Source organism: Pleurodeles waltl, unplaced genomic scaffold (genome assembly GCF_031143425.1).
Source record: "Pleurodeles waltl isolate 20211129_DDA unplaced genomic scaffold, aPleWal1.hap1.20221129 scaffold_54, whole genome shotgun sequence".
Taxonomy (NCBI): Eukaryota; Metazoa; Chordata; class Amphibia; order Caudata; family Salamandridae; genus Pleurodeles; species Pleurodeles waltl.
The window spans coordinates 3,249,615-3,267,615 of record NW_027150248.1 but is presented as its reverse complement, the minus strand read 5'-3'; the positions used below and the strand labels follow the sequence as shown (position 1 = coordinate 3,267,615).

The 18,001-nt window shown below is 52.8% G+C and overlaps 1 protein-coding gene across 1 annotated transcript in view; it reads right to left on the bottom strand.

The window, feature by feature from the left end:
- The window catches only part of LOC138278704 (E3 ubiquitin-protein ligase TRIM58-like), a 56,027-nt gene that overhangs the window by 24,802 nt on the left and 13,224 nt on the right, over nt 1-18,001 (bottom strand). The gene's annotated exons all lie outside the window — the stretch shown is intronic.

Below are 18,001 nucleotides of genomic sequence, written 5' to 3'. Positions count from 1 at the left end.
TTTCACTTTTCTTTGTAGTGCCTGTTCTGGCACTTCTGCGGGTGCTGCCTGCTTTTGAGAGGGCTCCTTGTCTTGCTCGGCGTCCCCTCTGTCTCCAGACTAAATTGGCGACATCCTGGTCCATTCTGGGCCACAGCAGCATCCAAAAACGCTAACCGCACAACTTGCAGCTAGCAAGGCTTGTTGGCATCCTTTCGGCGGTAAAACACTTCTGCACGACTCTCCACGGCGTGGGGGATTCATCCGCCAAAGGGGAAGTCTCTAGCCCTTGTCGTTCCTGCAGAATCCTTAGCTTCTTCAGTCCAGTAGAAGCTTCTTTGCACCCACAGCTGGCATTTCCTGGGCATCTGCCCATCTCCGACTTGCTTGTGACTTTTGAACTCGGTCCCCTTGTTCCACAGGTACCCTCGATTGGAAATCCATCGTTGTTGCATTGGTGGTTTGTGTCTTTCCTGCAGAATTCCTCTATCACGACTTCTAAGTCTTTGGGGGAACTTTAGTGCACTTTGCACTCACTTTTCAGGGTCTTGGGGTGGGGTATTTTTCTAACCCTTACTATTTTCTAATAGTCCCAGCGACCCTCTACAAGGTCACATAGGTTTGGGGTCCATTCGTGGTTCTCATTCCACTTTTGGAGTATATGGTTTGTGTTGCCCCTATCCCTATGTGTTTCCATTGCATCCTATTGTAACTATACATTGTTTGCACTGTTTTCTAAGACTATACTGCATATTTTTGGTATTGTGTACATATATCTTGTGTATATTTCTTATCCTCATACTGAGGGTACTCACTGAGATACTTTTGGCATATTGTCATAAAAATGAAGTTCCTTTATTTTTAGTATAACTGTGTATTGTGTTTTCTTATGATATTGTGCTTATGGCATTTGTGGTACTGTAGTAGCTTCACACGTCTCCTAGTTCAGCCTAAGCTGCTCTGCTAAGCTACCATTATCTATCGGCCTAAGCTGCTAGACACCCTATACACTAATAAGGGATACCTGGGCCTGGTGCAAGGTGTAAGTACCCCTTGGTACTCACTACAAGCCAGTCCAGCCTCCTACAGTCGTGTCCGTCAACAGTAGCGGTAATGCATGTACTAAACATGTCTTTCTTCTGTCGTCCCCCCCCCTTTTTGTGGTTTCCCTGTTCTTGTGTGCATTAGCATCATCAGGCAGAGGAGCAGTGGCACCGGAGCAGGAGGGAGCTGCATCCCACATGGCCCTGGAGGGTGAGACAACCGACTCAGAGGTCACCAGTAGGACAGAGGGCGAGGGGAGCTCCACGGCAGGGACAGGAGCGGACTCCAGTGACACGGACTCATCCTCTGATGGGAGCTCCCTTGTGGTGGTGGCAACATCTGTGCCCTCCGCATCTACAGGTACAGCCTCCACCCCCCCTACCAGCACCGCCCTCCCAGCAGCCCCTCAGCCTTCGCCCTGTGTCCGCTCACCCAGGAGGGTGGGCATCACCTTCGCCCCAGGCACCTCAGGCCCTGCCCCAGTCACCCCTGCTGCCCTCAGTGAGGAGGCCATTGACCTCCTCAGGTCAATCACTGTTGGGCAGTCTACCATTGTGAATGCCATCCAGGGTGTAGAAAGGCAGTTGCAACACACTAATGCATTCCTGGAGGGCATTAATTCTGGTCAGTGCAAACCACCCACTGTAGAGACTTGAGAGACTGTGGCTTTGCACTCCCCCGGATTGAACAGTGGGCAAACCACCCACTGTAGAGACTTGAGAGACTGTGGCTTTGCACTCCCCAGGATATGGCAGTGGGCAAACCACCCACTGTAGAGACTTGAGAGACTGTGGCTTTGCACTCCCCAGGATTGAACAGTGGGCAAACCACCCACTGTAGAGACTTGAGAGACTGTGGCTTTGCACTCCCCAGGATAGGGCAGTGGGCAAACCACCCACTGTAGAGACTTGAGAGACTGTGGCTTTGCACTCCCCAGGATATGGCAGTGGGCAAACCACCCACTGTAGAGACTTGAGAGACTGTGGCTTTGCACTCCCCAGGTTGGTACAGTGGGCAACCCATCCACTGTAGAGACTTGAGAGACTGTGGCTTTGCACTCCCCAGGATATGGCAGTGGGCAAACCACCCACTGAAGAGACTTGAGAAACTGTGGCTTTGCACTCCCCAGGATACATCAATAGGCATGGAGCCCCCTCGTGGATCTGGCGTGGTGCAGTCATCCGGCTGAGGTGCCCCCCTTCCCTTCCCCCTGAGGTGCCTGTTGTATTACTATCTGATGCCACAGTAGTGTTCTCTCTATTTTGATCAGGTATCTGATGTGGGCCTCGCCCATGCATTTTGGGCTCAGTGGTCCACGGACATTGAATGGTGTATTACCTGCACTACTAATCTTGATGTATATTTTGTTGAATGTGTCTATTGATCTGTATATATTTGGTTACTGTATTTTGATATATTACAATGGTTGCACTCCTTTCCTTTTGTCTTTGCATTCTTCCGGGGGGGTTTGGGGATTGTTACTGTAATGTTTGGATATGCATTGGTGTAAGTGTTGTAGTGGGTGAGGGTCGGAGTGGGGGTGGGGGTGTTGCGTGTGTGTGTCCCTGACTTTTGCCTCCCCCTCCCCTATGTTATAGGTGCAGTACTCACTGTAGTCTTCGGTGCCGACGTTGATGATGGTAGTACAGGAGTAGGAAGACTATCGCAGGGAGTATTTGGAGTTCCGGCTCCATGGTGTCCTGATTCCTCGTGGGATGTGTAGAGGTGAGCGTTTTCCCTTTGAAATGGCTATTTCCGCCATGTTTTTATCCACGGTCAATCCAGCCCGGAAAAGGTGGTGGATTGGTAGGTTGTGATACTGTGGGCGGTACTTTGTCTTCCGCCTGTCTGTTGGCGGTGACCGCCGCGCTGTTTGTCTGTACCGCCGTGGCGGTCGGAGTGTTAAAGTGGCTGTCTTTGTTGGTGGTTTCCGCCACAGTCATAATTCCCATTTTTTTTCCGCCAGCCTGTTTGCGGTCTTACCGCCGCTTTAACACCGTCGGCCAGGGTTGTAATGACCCCCCATTGTCATAAAAATAAAGTACCTTTATTTTTAGTAACTCTGTGTATTGTGTTTTCTTATGATATTGTGCATATGAAATAAGTGGTATAGTAGGAGCTTTGCATGTCTCCTAGTTCAGCCTAAGCTGCTCTTCTATAGCTACCTCTATCAGCCTAAGCTGCTAGAACGCCTCTAATCTACTAAGTACCTTTGAGACCCACTACAAGCCAGGCCAGCCTCCTACAACCAGTGATGCAGAAGTTTGGTGCCTGCGTTGGCAGGGGGAAGATTCCGTCGACCCACAGGAGATTTCTTCTTTCACGGGAGACAGCCCTCAGAGCATGCACCACCAGGAAACAGTCGAGAAAGCCGGCAGGATGAGGCGCTACAATGTTGCTGGTAGTCTTCTTGCTACTTTGTTGCAGGTTTGCAGGCGTCCTGGAGCAGTCAGCGGTCGATCCTTGGCAGAAGTCGAAGAGGGAAGTGCAGAGGAACTCTGGTGAGCTCTTGCATTCGTTATCTGGTGAAATACCCACAGGAGAGACCGTAAATAGCCCTCCGAGGAGGATTGGCTACAGAGAAAGGTAAGCACCTATCAGGAGGGGTCTCTGACGTCACCTGCTGGCACTGCCCACTCAGAGCTGTCCATTGTGCCCTCACACCTCTGCATCCAAGATGGCAGAGGTCTGGGACACAGTGGAGGAGCTCTGGGCACCTCCCCTGGCAGGTGTTGGTCAGGGGAGTAGTCACTCCCCTTTTCTTTGTCCAGTTTCGCGCCAGAGCAGGGCTGGGGGGGTCCCTGAACCGGTGTAGACTGGTGTAGGAAGTTGGCTCTGTATGCACTATTTCAAAGTAAGAAATAGCATGCACAGAGTCAAAGGGTTCCCCTTAGAGGTAAGATAGTGGCAAAAAGAGATAATTCTGATGCTCTATTTTGTGGTAGTGTGGTCGAGCAGTAGGCTTATCAGAGGGTAGTGTTAAGCATTTGTTGTGCACACACAGGCAATAAATGAGGAACACACACTCAAAGACAATTCCAGGCCAATAGGTTTTTGTACAGAAAAATATATTTTCTTAGTTTATTTTGAGAACCACAGGTTCAAGATTTACAAACAATACTTTAAATGAAAGGTATTTCACTTAGGAACTTTAGGAACTTTGAATTAGCAAAATAGCATATACAGTTTTCACACAAATGGCAATAAGCAATTTTGAAACTGGACACACTGCAATTTTCAACAGTTCCTGGGGGAGGTAAGTGTTTGTTAGTTTTGCAGGTAAGTAAACCACCTACAGGGTTCAAAGTTGGGTCCACGGTAGCCCACCGTTGGGGGTTCAGAGCAACCCCAAAGTTACCACACCAGCAACTCAGGGCCGGTCAGGTGCAGAGGTCAAAGTGGTGCCCAAAACACATAGGCTTCAATGGAGAAGGGGGTGACCCTGTTCCAGTCTGCCAGCAGGTAAGTACCCGCTTCTTCGAAGGGCAGACCAGGGGGGTTTTGTAGGGCACCGGGGGGGGGACAAGTCAGCACAAAAAGTACACCCTCAGCGGCACGGGGGCGGCCGGGTGCAGAGTGCAAACAGGCATCGGGTTTGCAATGGAGTTCAATGGGTGACCCAGGGGTCTCTTCAGCGAAGCAGGCAGGCAAGGGGGGGGCTCCTCGGGGTAGCCACCACCTGAGCAAGGGAGAGGGCCACCTGGGGGTCGCTTCTGCACTGGAGGTCAGATCCTTCAGGTCCTGGGGGCTGCTGGTGCAGTGTCCTTACCAGGCGTGGGGTTCCTAGAAGCAGGCAGTCGCGGTCAGGGGTAGCCTCTGGATTCCCTCTGCAGGCGTCGCGGTGGGGGTACAGGGGGGTCAACTCTGGCTACTCACTGGCTTGCAGTTGCATGGGAGTCCTCCCTGTAGTGTTGTTTCTCCACAAGTCGAGCCGGGGGCGTCGGGTGCAGAGTGCTAAGTCTCTCGCTTCCGGCGGGAAACGTGTGTTCTTTAAAAGTTGCTTCTTTGTTGCAAAGATGTTTCTTCTTTGGAGCAGAGCTGCTGTCCTCTGGAGTTCTTGGTCCTTTTAGATGCAGGGTAGTCCTCTGAGGCTTCATAGGTCGCTGGAACCTGTGGAACGCGTCACTGTTGCAGTTTTTCTTGAAGTGGGGAGACAGGCCGGTAGAGCTGGAGCCAAAGCAGTTGGTGTCTCCGTCTTCTCTGCAGGGCTTTCAGTTCAGCAGTCCTTCTTCGTCTTAGGTTGCAGGAATCTGTTTTTCTGGGTTCTGGGGGCCTCAATTTAGGGGTGTGTTTAGGTCTGGGGGGTTAGTAGCCAATGGCTACTGGCCCTGAGGGTGGCAACACCCTCTTTGTGCCTCCTCCCTGAGAGGAGGGGGGCACATCCCTAATCCTATTGGGGGAATCCTCCATCTGCAAGATGGAGGATTTCTAAAAGTCAGAGTCACCTCATCTCAGGACACCTCAGGGGCTGTCCTGACTGGCCAGTGACTCCTCCTTGTTTTTCTCATTATCTCCTCCGGCCTTGCCGCCAAAACTGGGGCCTTGGCCGGAGGGAGAGGGCAACTCCTAGGGTGCTGTAACAAAGGGGGTGAGCCTTTGAGGCTCACCGCCAGGTGTTACAGTTCCTGCAGGGGGAGGTGAGAAGCACCTCCACCCAGTACAGGCTTTGTTACTAGCCACAGAATGACAAAGGCACTCTCCCCATGTGGCCAGCAACATGGCTGGTGTGTGGCAGGCTGCTAGAACTAGTCAGCCCACACTGGAAGTCGGGTATGGTTTCAGGGGGCATCTCTAAGATGCCTTCTGGGGTGTATTTTACAATAAAATATACACTGGCATCAGTGTGCATTTATTGTGCTGAGAAGTTTGATACCAAACTTCCCAATTTTCAGTGTAGCCATTATGGTGCTGTGGAGTTCGTGTATGACAGACTCCCAGAGCATATACTCTTATGGCTACTCTGCACTTACAATGTCTAAGGTTTTGATTGGACACTGTAGGGGCATAGTGCTCATGCACCTGTGCCCTCACCTATGGTATAGTGCACCCTGCCTTAGGGCTGTAAGGCCTGCTAGAGGGGTGACTTATCTATGCCATAGGCAGTGTGAGGTTGGCATGGCACCCTGAGGGGAGTGCCATGTCGACTTAGTCATTTTCTCCCCACTAGCACACACAAGCTGGCAAGCAGTGTGTCTGTGCTGAGTGAGGGGTCCCCAGGGTGGCATAAGACATGCTGCAGCCCTTAGAGACCTTCCCTGGCATCAGGGCCCTTGGTACCAGGGGTACCAGTTACAAGGGACTTACCTGGGTGCCAGGGTGTGCCAATTGTGGAAACAAAGGTACAGGTTAGGGAAAGAACACTGGTGCTGGGGCCTGGTTTGCAGGCCTCAGCACACTTTCAAATCATAACTTGTCATCAGCAGAGGCAAAAAGTCAGGGGGGAACCATGCCAAGGAGGCATTTCCTTACAACTGGCTTATGCAAAGAGGGCACCATCTGTGCCCTTCAAAGCATTTCCAGAGGACAGGAGAAGCTACTCCTTCCAGGCCCTTCACACCTATTTCCAAAGGGAGAGGGTGTAACACCCTCTCTCAGAGGAAATACTTTGTTCTGCCTTCCTGGGACTGGGCTGCCAACGCCCCAGGGGGGCAGAAACCTGTCTGAGGGTTGGCAGCAGCAGTAGCTGCAGAGAAAACCCCAGAAAGTTAGTTTGGCAGTACAAAGGCTCTATGCTGGAGACCCGGGGATGCATGGAATTGTCCCCCCAGTGGTATTGGGGGGACAATTCCATGATCCTAGACATGTTACATGGCCATGTTTGGCGTTACAATTGTGACGCTACATATAGGTATTGACCTATATGTAGTGCACACGTGTAATGGTGTCCCCGCACTCACAACGTCCGGGGAATTTGCCCTGAACAATGTGGGGACACTTTGGCTAGTGCCAGGGTGCCCACACACTAAGTAACTTTGCACCTAACCTCCACCAAGTGAGGGTTAGACATATAGGTGACTTATAAGTTACTTAAGTGCAGTGTAAAATGGCTGTGAAATAACGTGGACGTTATTTCACTCAGGCTGCAGTGGCAGTCCTGTGTAAGAATTGTCTGAGCTCCCTATGGGTGGCAAAAGAAATGCTGCAGCCTATAGGGATCTCCTGGAACCCCAATACCCTGGGTACCTAGGTACCATATACTAGGGAATTATAAGGGTGTTCCAGTGTGCCAATCAGAATTGGTAAAATTAGTCACTAGCCTGCAGTGACAGTTTTAAAAACAGAGAGAGCATAAACACTGAGGTTCTGGTTAGCAGAGCCTCAGTGGTACAGTTAGGCACCACACAGGGAACACATTTAGGCCACAAACCTATGAGCACTGGGGTCCTGGCTAGCAGGATCCCAGTGACACATATCAGACACACTGACAACATAAGGTTTTAACTATGAGCACTGTGGCCCTTGTTAGCAGGATCCCAGTGAGACAGAAAAAACACCCTGACATATACTCACAAACAGGCCAAAAGTGGGGGTAACAAGGATAGAAAGAGGTTACCTTCCTACACTGGGGCACTCAGTGGTTACTGGGCACTGTCCGGACTAAGTCCTTGGGCAGTCAGTGGTTAATGGGCACTGTCCTGTTTGAGTCCTTGGGCACTCAGTGGTTACAAGGCAGTGTCCTTGGACACTCATTGGTTACTGGGCAGTGACCTGTATGGATCCTAGGGCACTCAGTGTTTACTCCGCAGTGTCCTGTGCGGATCCTGGGGCACTCATTGGTTACTGGGCAGTTTCCTGGGGCACTCAGTGGCTACTGGACAGTGTCCTGTCTGGGTCCTGCGGCACTCAGTGGTTACAGGGCAGTGTCCTGTCTGAGTCTTCGGGCACTCACTGGTTACTGGGCAGGTTCCTTGGGCGCTCATTGGTTACTGGGCAGTGACCTGTATAGGTCCTAGGCCTAGGGCACTCAATGGTTACTGGGCAGTGTCCTGTCTGAGTCTTCGGGCACTCAGTGGTTACTGGGCAGTGTCCTGTCTGGGTCCTGTGGCACTCAGTGGTTACTGGGCAGTTCCCAGAGGCACGCAGTGGTTACTGGGCAGTGTCCTTGGGCATTTAGTGGTTAGTGGGAAGTGACCACTATGGGTCCTGAAGCAGTCAGTGGTTCTTGTGCACTGTCCTGTCTGGGTCTTGGGCCACTCAGTGGTTACTGTGCAGCATCCTGTCCGAGTTCTCGGCGTTCAGTGGTTTCTGGGCAGCTCCCTGGGGCACTCAGTGGTTACTGGGCTGTGCCCTTGGGCACTCCGCTACTGGGCAGTGATCTCTATGGGTCTTTGGGCAGTCAGTAGTTGCTGAGCAGTGATCACTTTGGGTCCTGGGGCAGTCAGTGGTTACTGGGCAGTGACCACTATAGGTCCTGAGGCCCCGAGTGATTACTGAGCAGTGTCCTATCCAAGTCCTTGGGTCCTCAGTGGCTTCTGGGCAGTGTCCTGGGGCACTCAGTGGTTACTGGGCAGCATTCTGTGCACTCAGTGGTTACGGGGGAGTGTCCTGTCAGAGTCCTCGGGCACTCATTGGTTACTGGGCAGTGTCCTGTCTGACTTCTCGGGCACTGCCCTGTCTAGGTCCTGGGCAGTGTCCTGTCTGGGTCCCGGGGCACTCAGTGGTTACTGGGCAGTGTCCTGGAGCACTCAGTGGTTACTGGGCAGTGTCATGTCGCTATCTACCTCCCTCTCTCCTCCTATCTACCTATCTCTCTATCTATTTCTCTATCTATCGATTTCTCTAACAATCCATTTTCTCTATCTATTTCTCTATCTCTCCCCCCCTTCCCGCCACCCCCTCTATTACCTATTCTTCCTATCCTCTCACTCTACCTCTCACCCTCACCCTCCTCTACAACCCCCCCTCCCCTTTCTTCACAACCCTACTCCTATCTCTCTTCCTAATCTCCCAAACCTCCTAACATTCACCCCCTCCATCCTTAAGCTCCCCTCCCCCAGCTCTTCTCACTCTACTTGTCCCCCCCCTCGCGCTTTCCCGCCGCGACCTCCTGCACGCCCCCGCCCCCCAGCTCCCATTCGCCCCCAGCTGACCCCTCCCCCCCTCCTACTTCATATGCCGGCCGCTGCGCGACAGTGGTAGCGACCCTTGACCCAAGGGTAGGTCGCTCCCCCTGCCGCTGCAGCTCCTCCAACTCCTCCAGGTTCCTGAGTTCCTGAGACCCACCTCACAGTAAGTACCCCTCACCTCCCAGCCCCTCGCCCTGCCCCGCGCTACTCACCCTCTCTCCTGCTCCTGCTTCTTTGCTTCTTTTCTTCTTCTTTGTTCTTCCTCCTCGCTCCTCGCCTGTAATCTTCTTGTACTCTTCTTATCCCCGTCTTCTCTCTTCTTCTGTGTGCTTCTCTGCCTCTCCTGTCGCCTCTCTTCTTCTTCATCTTCTTCTGAGGTCTTCTGCCTTCTGTTCTTCGTATCTTCATCTGTGATCTTCTGCTCTTCTGTGAACTTCTGCTCTTCTGAGTTCTTCTGGACTCCTGTTCTTCTGTTCTTCTGTTCTTCCGGTCTTCTGTTCTTCTGTTCTTCCGGTCTTCTGTTCTTCTGTCTTCTGTTCTTCTGTCTTCTATCTTCTGTCTTCGGCTCCTCTGCCCCCTCCGTCTTCTTCTCCCCGCGCCTGCCCTCCTGCTCCTTCCTCATCCCCCTCCCTCACTCGCCTCCCCCTCTCTATCACCCCTATCTAACCCATTCGCTATCTACCTCCCTCTCTCCTCCTCTCCTCCTATCTACCTATCTCTCTATCTATCTTTTTCTCTATCTATCGATTTCTCTATCTATCCATTTTCTCTATCTATTTCTCTATCTCTCCCCCTTCCCGCCACCCCCTCTATTACCTATTCTTCCTATCCTCTCACTCTACCTCTCACCCTCACCCTCCTCTACAACCCCCCTCCCCTATCTTCACAACCCTACTCCTATCTCTCTTCCTAATCTCCCAAACCTCCTAACACTCACCCCCCTCCACCCTTAAACCACCCTCCCCCAGCTCTTCTCACTCTACCTGTCCCCCCCTCCCTCGCGCTTTCCCGCCGCGACCTCCTGCACGCCCCGCCCCCCAGCTCCCATTCGCCACCAGCTGACCCTCCCCCCTCCTACCTTATATGGTGGCCGCTGCGCAACAGTGGTAGCGACCCTTGACCCAAGGGTAGGTCGCTCCCCCTGCCGCTGCAGCTCCTCCAGCTCCTCCAGGTTCCTGAGTTCCTGAGACCCACCTCACAGTAAGTACCCTAGTAAGAACTCTGGGACCTCCTGGACTCCACAGCACCGGACGTCGCCTTCATCACGGAGACCTGGATGAACGCCTCCTCTGCTCCAGACATCGCCACCGCCATCCCCGAAGGCTACAAGATCTCCAGAAAAGACCGCACCAACCAAGTAGGAGGTATCGCCATCGTCTTCAAAGACTCCATCAGCGTCACCACCTCCACCGAAGACACCCCTCTCGCCGCTGAACACCTGCATTTTCAGATTCGCACCGACCCGAGGACCACCCTCCGAGGATCCCTCGTCTACCGTCCTCCCGGACCGCGCGCCCCCTTCAGCGACGCCATCGCCGACTTCATCTCCCCGCACGCCCTCGCCTCACCGGACTACATCCTCCTAGGCGACCTCAACTTCCATCTGGAACAAAACAACGACCCCAACACCACCACCCTGCTCGCCAACCTCGCCAACCTCGGCCTCAAACAACTGGTGAACACCGCCACCCACATCGCCGGACACACGCTTGACCCTATCTTCTCCGCCAGCAAACACATCTTCTTCAGCCACACCTCCGCTCTACACTGGACCGACCACAGCTGTGTCCACTTCACATTCCGACGCGAGACCCGCCACCTCCGCACTCAACCCATCCCTCGTCGACAGTGGAACAAGATCCCCGAAGAGCAACTCTTCTCAGCACTAGCCGCCAACCAACCCACCCTCACCACCGACCCCAACGACGCAGCCCTCAGCCTCACAAACTGGATCTCCAACTGCGCAGACAACCTCGCTCCCCTCAAACTCACGCATCGACAGACCAACACCAAAAAACCTCTCTGGTTCTCTGACACCCTCAAAGAATCAAAGAAAACTTGTCACGCCCTCGAGGAGGCCTGGCGCAAGGACCACACTGCGGACAACATGACCGCCCTCAAGAACGCTACCCGCGAACAACACCGCCTGATCCGCGCTGCTAAAAATAACTTTTTCACCGACAGACTGGACAAAAACAGCCACAACAGCAGAGAACTCTTCAGCATCGTCAAGGAGTTCTCCAACCCCAGCGCCAACGCTGTCACGCCCTCACAGGATTTGTGCGAATCCCTCGCCACTTTCTTCCATCGCAAGATCAGCGACCTCCACGACAGCTTCGGACAACAGACCCAACATAACACCACCGAACCCGCACCCCCGGCCATTACCCTCAACAACTGGACCCACATCAACACTGAAGAAACCAAATCCATCATGAACTCTATCCACTCCGGCGCCCCTTCGGACCCCTGCCCTCACTTCATCTTTAACAAAGCCGACGACATCATCGCCCCGCACCTCCAGACCGTCATCAACTCTTCTTTTTCTTCTGCTACCTTCCCCGAATGCTGGAAACACGCCGTACTAAAGAAACCTACGGCTGACCCGAGCGACCTGAAAAACTTCCGCCCCATCTCTCTTCTGCCTTTCCCAGCCAAGGTAATAGAGAAGACCGTCAACAAACAGCTGACCACCTTCCTGGAAAACAACAACCTGCTCGACCCTTCACAAACCGGATTCCGTACCAACCACAGTACGGAAACCGCCCTCATCTCAGTCACTGACGACATCAGAACCCTGATGGACAACGGTGAAACAGTCGCCCTCATTCTCCTCGACCTCTCGGCTGCCCTCGATACCGTCTGTCACCGCACCCTAATCACCCGCCTCCACTCCACCGGGATCCAAGGCCAGGCCCTGGACTGGATCGCCTCCTTCCTCTCAAACCATTCCGAAAGAGTTTACCTCCCTCCGTTTCGCTCAGAACCCACCGAGATCATCTGCGGCGTACCTCAAGGCTCATCGCTCAGCCCGACACTCTTCAATGTCTACATGAGCCCCCTCGCCAACATCGTTCGCAAGCACGACATCATCACCACCTCCTACGCCGACGACACCCAACTTATACTCTCCCTCACCAAGGACCCCGCCAGCGCCAAGACCAACCTACAAGAGGGTATGAAGGACGTCGCAGATTGGATGAGGCTCAGCCACCTAAAGCTGAACTCTGAAAAAACGGAAGTCCTCATCCTCGGCAACACCCCGTCCGCCTGGGACGACTCCTGGTGGCCCACGGCCCTCGGCACCGCACCGACCCCCACAGACCACGCCCGCAACCTCAGGTTCATCTTGGACCCTCTTCTCACCATGACCAAGCAAGTCAACGCCGTGTCCTCCGCCTGCTTCCTCACCCTCCGCAAGATCTTCCGCTGGATCCCCGCCGACACTAGAAAAACCGTGACCCATGCCCTCGTCACGAGCTGCCTGGACTACGGCAACACCCTCTACGCCGGGACCACAGCCAAACTCCAAAATTGCCTGCAACGCATTCAAAACGCATCGGCACGCCTCATCCTCGACGTACCACGCAACAGCCACATCTCCGCACACCTGAGACACCTGCATTGGCTCCCAGTCAGCAAAAGGATCACCTTTCGACTTCTCACCCACGCACACAAAGCCCTCCACAACAAGGGACCGGAATACCTCAACCGACGCCTCAGCTTCTACGTCCCCACCCGCCTCCTCCGTTCCTCTGGTCTCGCACTCGCTGCCGTCCTTCGCATCCGCCGCTCCACGGCGGGTGGGAGATCTTTTTCCTTCCTGGCGGCCAAGACCTGGAACTCCCTCCCCACCAGCCTCAGGACCACCCAGGACCACTCCGCTTTCCGGAGACTCCTAAAAACCTGGCTATTCGAGCAGCAGTAACCCCCCCTTTCCCCTAGCACCTTGAGACCCACACGGGTGAGTAGCGCACTTTATAAATGTTAATGATTTGATTTGATGATTTGATGTCTGAGTCTTCGGGCACTCAGTGGTTACTGGGCAGTTTCCTGTCTGAGGTATCGGTCACTGAGTGGATACTGGGCTGTGTCCACTCAGTGGTTACTGGGAAGTGTCCTAGGGCATTCAGTGTTTACTGGGCAGTGCCCTGTCCGAGTCCTCAGGCACTCAGTGGTTACTGGGCAGAACCCTGGGGCACTCAGTATTTACCGGGAAGTGTCCTTGGGCACTCAGTGGTTACTGGGCCATGTCCTGTCTGGGTCCTGGGGCACTCAGTAGCTACTGGGTAGTGTCCTATAGGGGTCCTGGGGCAGTCAGTGGTTACTGGGCAGTGACAACTATAGTGTCCCATCCAAGTCCTTGGGTCCTCAGTGGTTTCTGGGCAGTGTCCTGGAGCACTCAGTGGTTACGGGGGAGTGTCCTGTCAGAGTCCTCAGGCACTTAGTGGTTCATGGACAGCACCCTGTCTTAGTCCTTGGGCAATCAGTGGTTACTGGGCAGTGTCCTGTCTGACTTCTCGGGTACTGCCCTGTCTGGGTCCTGGGCAGTGTCCTGTCTGGGTCCTGGGGCACTCAGTGGTTACTGGGCAGTATCCTGCAGCACTCACTGGTTACTGGGCAGTGTCCTGTCTGAGTCCTCAGGCACTAAGTGGTTAGTGGGCAATGTCCTGTCTGGATCGTGGGGCACTCAGTGGTTACTGGGCAGTATCCTAGAGCACTCAGTGGTTACTGGGCAGTGTCATGTATGAGTCCTTGGGCACTCAGTGGTTGCTGGGCAGTGTCCTGTCTGGGTCCTGTGTCACTCAGTTTCCAGGGGCACGCAGTGGTTACTGGGCAGTGTCCTTGGGCACTTAGTGTTTAGTGGGCAGTGACCACTATGGGTCCTGAAGCAGGCAGTGGTTGCTGCGCACTGTCTTGTCTGGGTCTTGGGGCACTCAGTGGTTACTGTGCAGCATCCTGTCCAAGTTCTCGGGCGTTCAGTGGTTTCTGAGCAGTTCCCTGGCACACTCAGTGGTTACTGGGCTGTGCCCTTGGGCACTCCGCTACTGGGCAGTGATCTCTATGGGTCTTTGGGCAGTCAGTAGTTGCTGAGCAGCGATCACTGTGGGTCCTGGGGCAGTCAGTGGTTACTGGGCAGTGACCACTATGGGTCCTGAGACACTCAGTGATTACTGAGGAGTGTCCTATCCAAGTCCTTGGGTCGTCAGTGGTTTCTGGGCAGTGTCCTGGGGCACTCAGTGGTTACTGGGCAGCATTCTGGGCACTCAGTGGTTATGGGGCAGTGTCCTGTCTGAGTCCTCGGCACTCAGTGGTTAATGGACATTGCCCTGTCTGAGTCCTTGGGCAATCAGTGGTTACTGGGTAGTATCCTGTCTGACTCCTCTGGCACTGCCCGGTCTGGGTCCTGGGCAGTGTCCTGTCTGGGTCCTGGGGCACACAGTGGTTACTGGGCAGTGTTCTGCAGCACTCAGTGGTTACTGGGCAGTGTCCTGTGTGAGTCCTCAGGCACTAAGTGGTTAGTGGGCAGTGTCCCGTCTAGGTCCTGGGGCACTCAGTGGTTACTGGGCAGTGTCCTGGAGCACTCAATGGTTACTGGGCAGTCTCCTGTCTGAGGCATCGGTCATTGAGTGGATACTGGGATGTGTCCTGTTCAGGTCTTTGGGCACTCAGTGGTTACTGGGAAGTGTCCTAGGGCATTCAGTGTTTACTGGACAGTGCCCTGTCCGAGTCCTCACGCACTCAGTGGTTACTGGGAAGAACCCTGGGGCACTCAGTAGTTACTGGGCAGTGTCCTAGGGCACTCAGTGGTTACTGGGCCGAACCCTGGGGCACTCAGTATTTACTGGGCAGTGTCCTTGGGCACTCAGTGGTTACTGGGCCGTGTCCTGTCTGGGTCCTGGGGCACTAAGTAGCTACTGGGTAGTGTCCTATAGGGGTCCTGGGGCAGTCTGTGGTTACTGGGCAGTTCCATGTGGCACTCAATGGTTACTGGGCGGTGTCTTCGGCACTTATTGGTTACTAGGCAGTGTCCTTGGGCACTCATTGGTTACTGGGCAGTGACCTGTATGGGTCCTAGGGCACTCAGTGGTAACTGGGAAGTATCCTGTCTGGGTCCTGCGGCACTCAGTGGTTACAGAGCAGTGTCCTGTCTGAGTCTTCGGGCACTCACTGGTTACTGGGCAGGTTCCTTGGGCACTCATTAGTTACTGAGCAGTGACCTGTATAGGTCCCTAATCCTTTCTGCAGGGTCTCTTGTCCAGGCCTCCCAAATTTGATGGTAACATTTTAATATAAACGACTTTTCAAGCTTGTCCTCATTGGAGCTGTAGAGTTGGGAGGCCTAGGCCCTCATACTAGAGAATAACGTGAAGCAGACACAGTGGCATGGTGCTAATAACTGGCCTCGGGCACGTGCTCCCGACCCTTTTTATTGGCAGGATCACCTGACCGGTGACGCCTGTGTTGGGTGTGTGTGGGGTGTAGATGTTAGGCCAGCCCTCAGCCGAGTGGCTAACAAAACACCACAACGTGTCCAGCAGGACACTACAGGTGCATTCCCTTTGTCTAAAGTCCTATAAATGGACAAGCATTTCTCTGTCCTCTGGAACTCTCTAACTCCCATTTTTAGGAGGCGAATCTATGAGGGATTTTATATAGAACTTTACTTACTTATTAATTATGCACTTTAGATGTTAACTTATTGATGGTCTATTCCATGTATTTTGCATAAAATCTCCTCATTTAAACTTTCAAACCATAACCGGTGTCTGTCATTCTCATCAGAATGCCTCAGTGCTGAATACTGAACTTGATCTCAAATATACCATTGACAGGTTGGGGGGCACCAAAGTCCGTACCACTCCCGGTCCCAGCCATTGGCGTGCTCTGGTATGATCATTTGAGATAGGTTGGCACTGACTGCACCAGGTCTGCAGCAAAACAGCATCAGTGGTCTCCAATCCACCCACGCCGTAAACAATGTTTTACATAAAGGTGACACTATGAAGATACATCATTCCCATCACACAATCCAGGCAGGGCACTAAATAACATGACTGATCGTCCTCACAGCCTTCTCTATGAATGACCGACATGCCAAGGCGGAGCACCAAGTGTGCAGCAAGAAGACTGGAGCACATCCGCATCCATCATGCACGACAGCCAATGCTTACCACACATGTGGCGCTATAAACACTGTCATCCATCATAAATAGCTGTGGTGGTAACCTCATGCCCAGTCTGCACCACAGAGTACCTGTTGTCACATCACTGGATATACATGTGTATGGAGACCTTTAAATCCATAAGCCCTTGAATGCACCCACTGCTCTGCCCTAAACTAAACCTTGTCCAGAACTGACAAAACCTTTGTATAAAATATGGAGGAAGATATGATAGAGTTTATAACTCTGAATCTGGATAGTGTTTCAGACTTCAGCTTGGTACAATAGGCCAAAAAGCAACCATTATGTGTCCTGCAATCTCATCTCAGGCACAGACATGTATTCACACACAACACACACAATCTCACACACACACACACGCACACACACACAATCTCTCGCACACACACACACACACACACACACACGCACACACATACACATACACACACACACACACACAATCTCACACACACACACGCACACACACACACATACACACAATCTCTCTCACACACACACACACACACACACACTGGCATACACAATTCAATTTGAAAAAGTTATTAAAATGCATGTAAGCATTAAATTAAAAGTTTAACACACACCCCCCTCCTGTCCAGGCGCATAGGGCCAGATTCATCAAGTAGTTGCGTCACCCTTGCACCACACAATGGGGCACAAGAGCAATGCAACTCTTAAGCTAGATTTATCAAGGCACACAAGGCCACCTGAGGGGCTTGATAAATCTGGAGTAATGCGACGCAGCGTACATTGCTGGATTGTGTTGCTCTGCTCCAGGAAGGCATTCCATGGGTGGAGCATTGGAGTTCCCACGCATCCACAAATGAATTTTGATGCATTTCTAGATTTACCATTACTGGTAGACCTGGGAATGTGTCAAAATGCTGAGACTCCCTTGGAGGAAGGGGAGTAACGACATCTATGTGTGATGCATTTTGCAGCACGCATAGAAAGAGGACAATGCCTCAGGTGATTGTTTTTGTGCAGGAAACAATCCTTCCTGCACTAAAATAACGCAGGCACACTTGCACCATGGAGCAAGGGTACCTATGTTGGCGCTGGGCAGCAGATTGTGCGACAGCGCAGGGAAAGATAGGAATGCGCCATAGATTGTTGAATACGGTACATTCCTACCCTTTCACCATCACACCCGGCAGTGCAGCAAGGTGACCCGCTGTGCCGCATGAGCTTTTGATAAATGTGTTATTGGTGTGGAGATAGGCCTCCCTTGAGAATACAAAGAGCCGCAACCCAAATCTCTTTGTCTCTTGGGCTAAAGGGAATCCCATGTGTCAGAAGCACAGAAACAGGACTGTGCGCAGAGGCCTCAGTAGGGATGAGTGATTAAGAGGCAGTGCAGCCGTGAGGGAGGGACAGGAGCAGCAGGTAACACTGCTGCACATTTATATTCCCACCCAGGCCTCATACGTGGCCTCTCATTGGGTGTTATTTATATACCCACCCGGGCCTCATATGTGGCCTCTCATTGGGTGTTATTTATATACCCACCCGGGCCTCATACGTGGCCTCTCATTGGGTGTTATTTATATACCCACCCAGGGCTCATACATGGCCTCTCATTGGGTGTTATTAATATACCCACCCAGGCCTTATACGTGGCCTCTCATTGGGTGCTATTTATATACCCACCTGGCCTCATTCGCAGCCTCTCATTGGGTGTCTTTGGAGTATGCCTGCTGTGTTTGTGTGTCTGTGTATCCC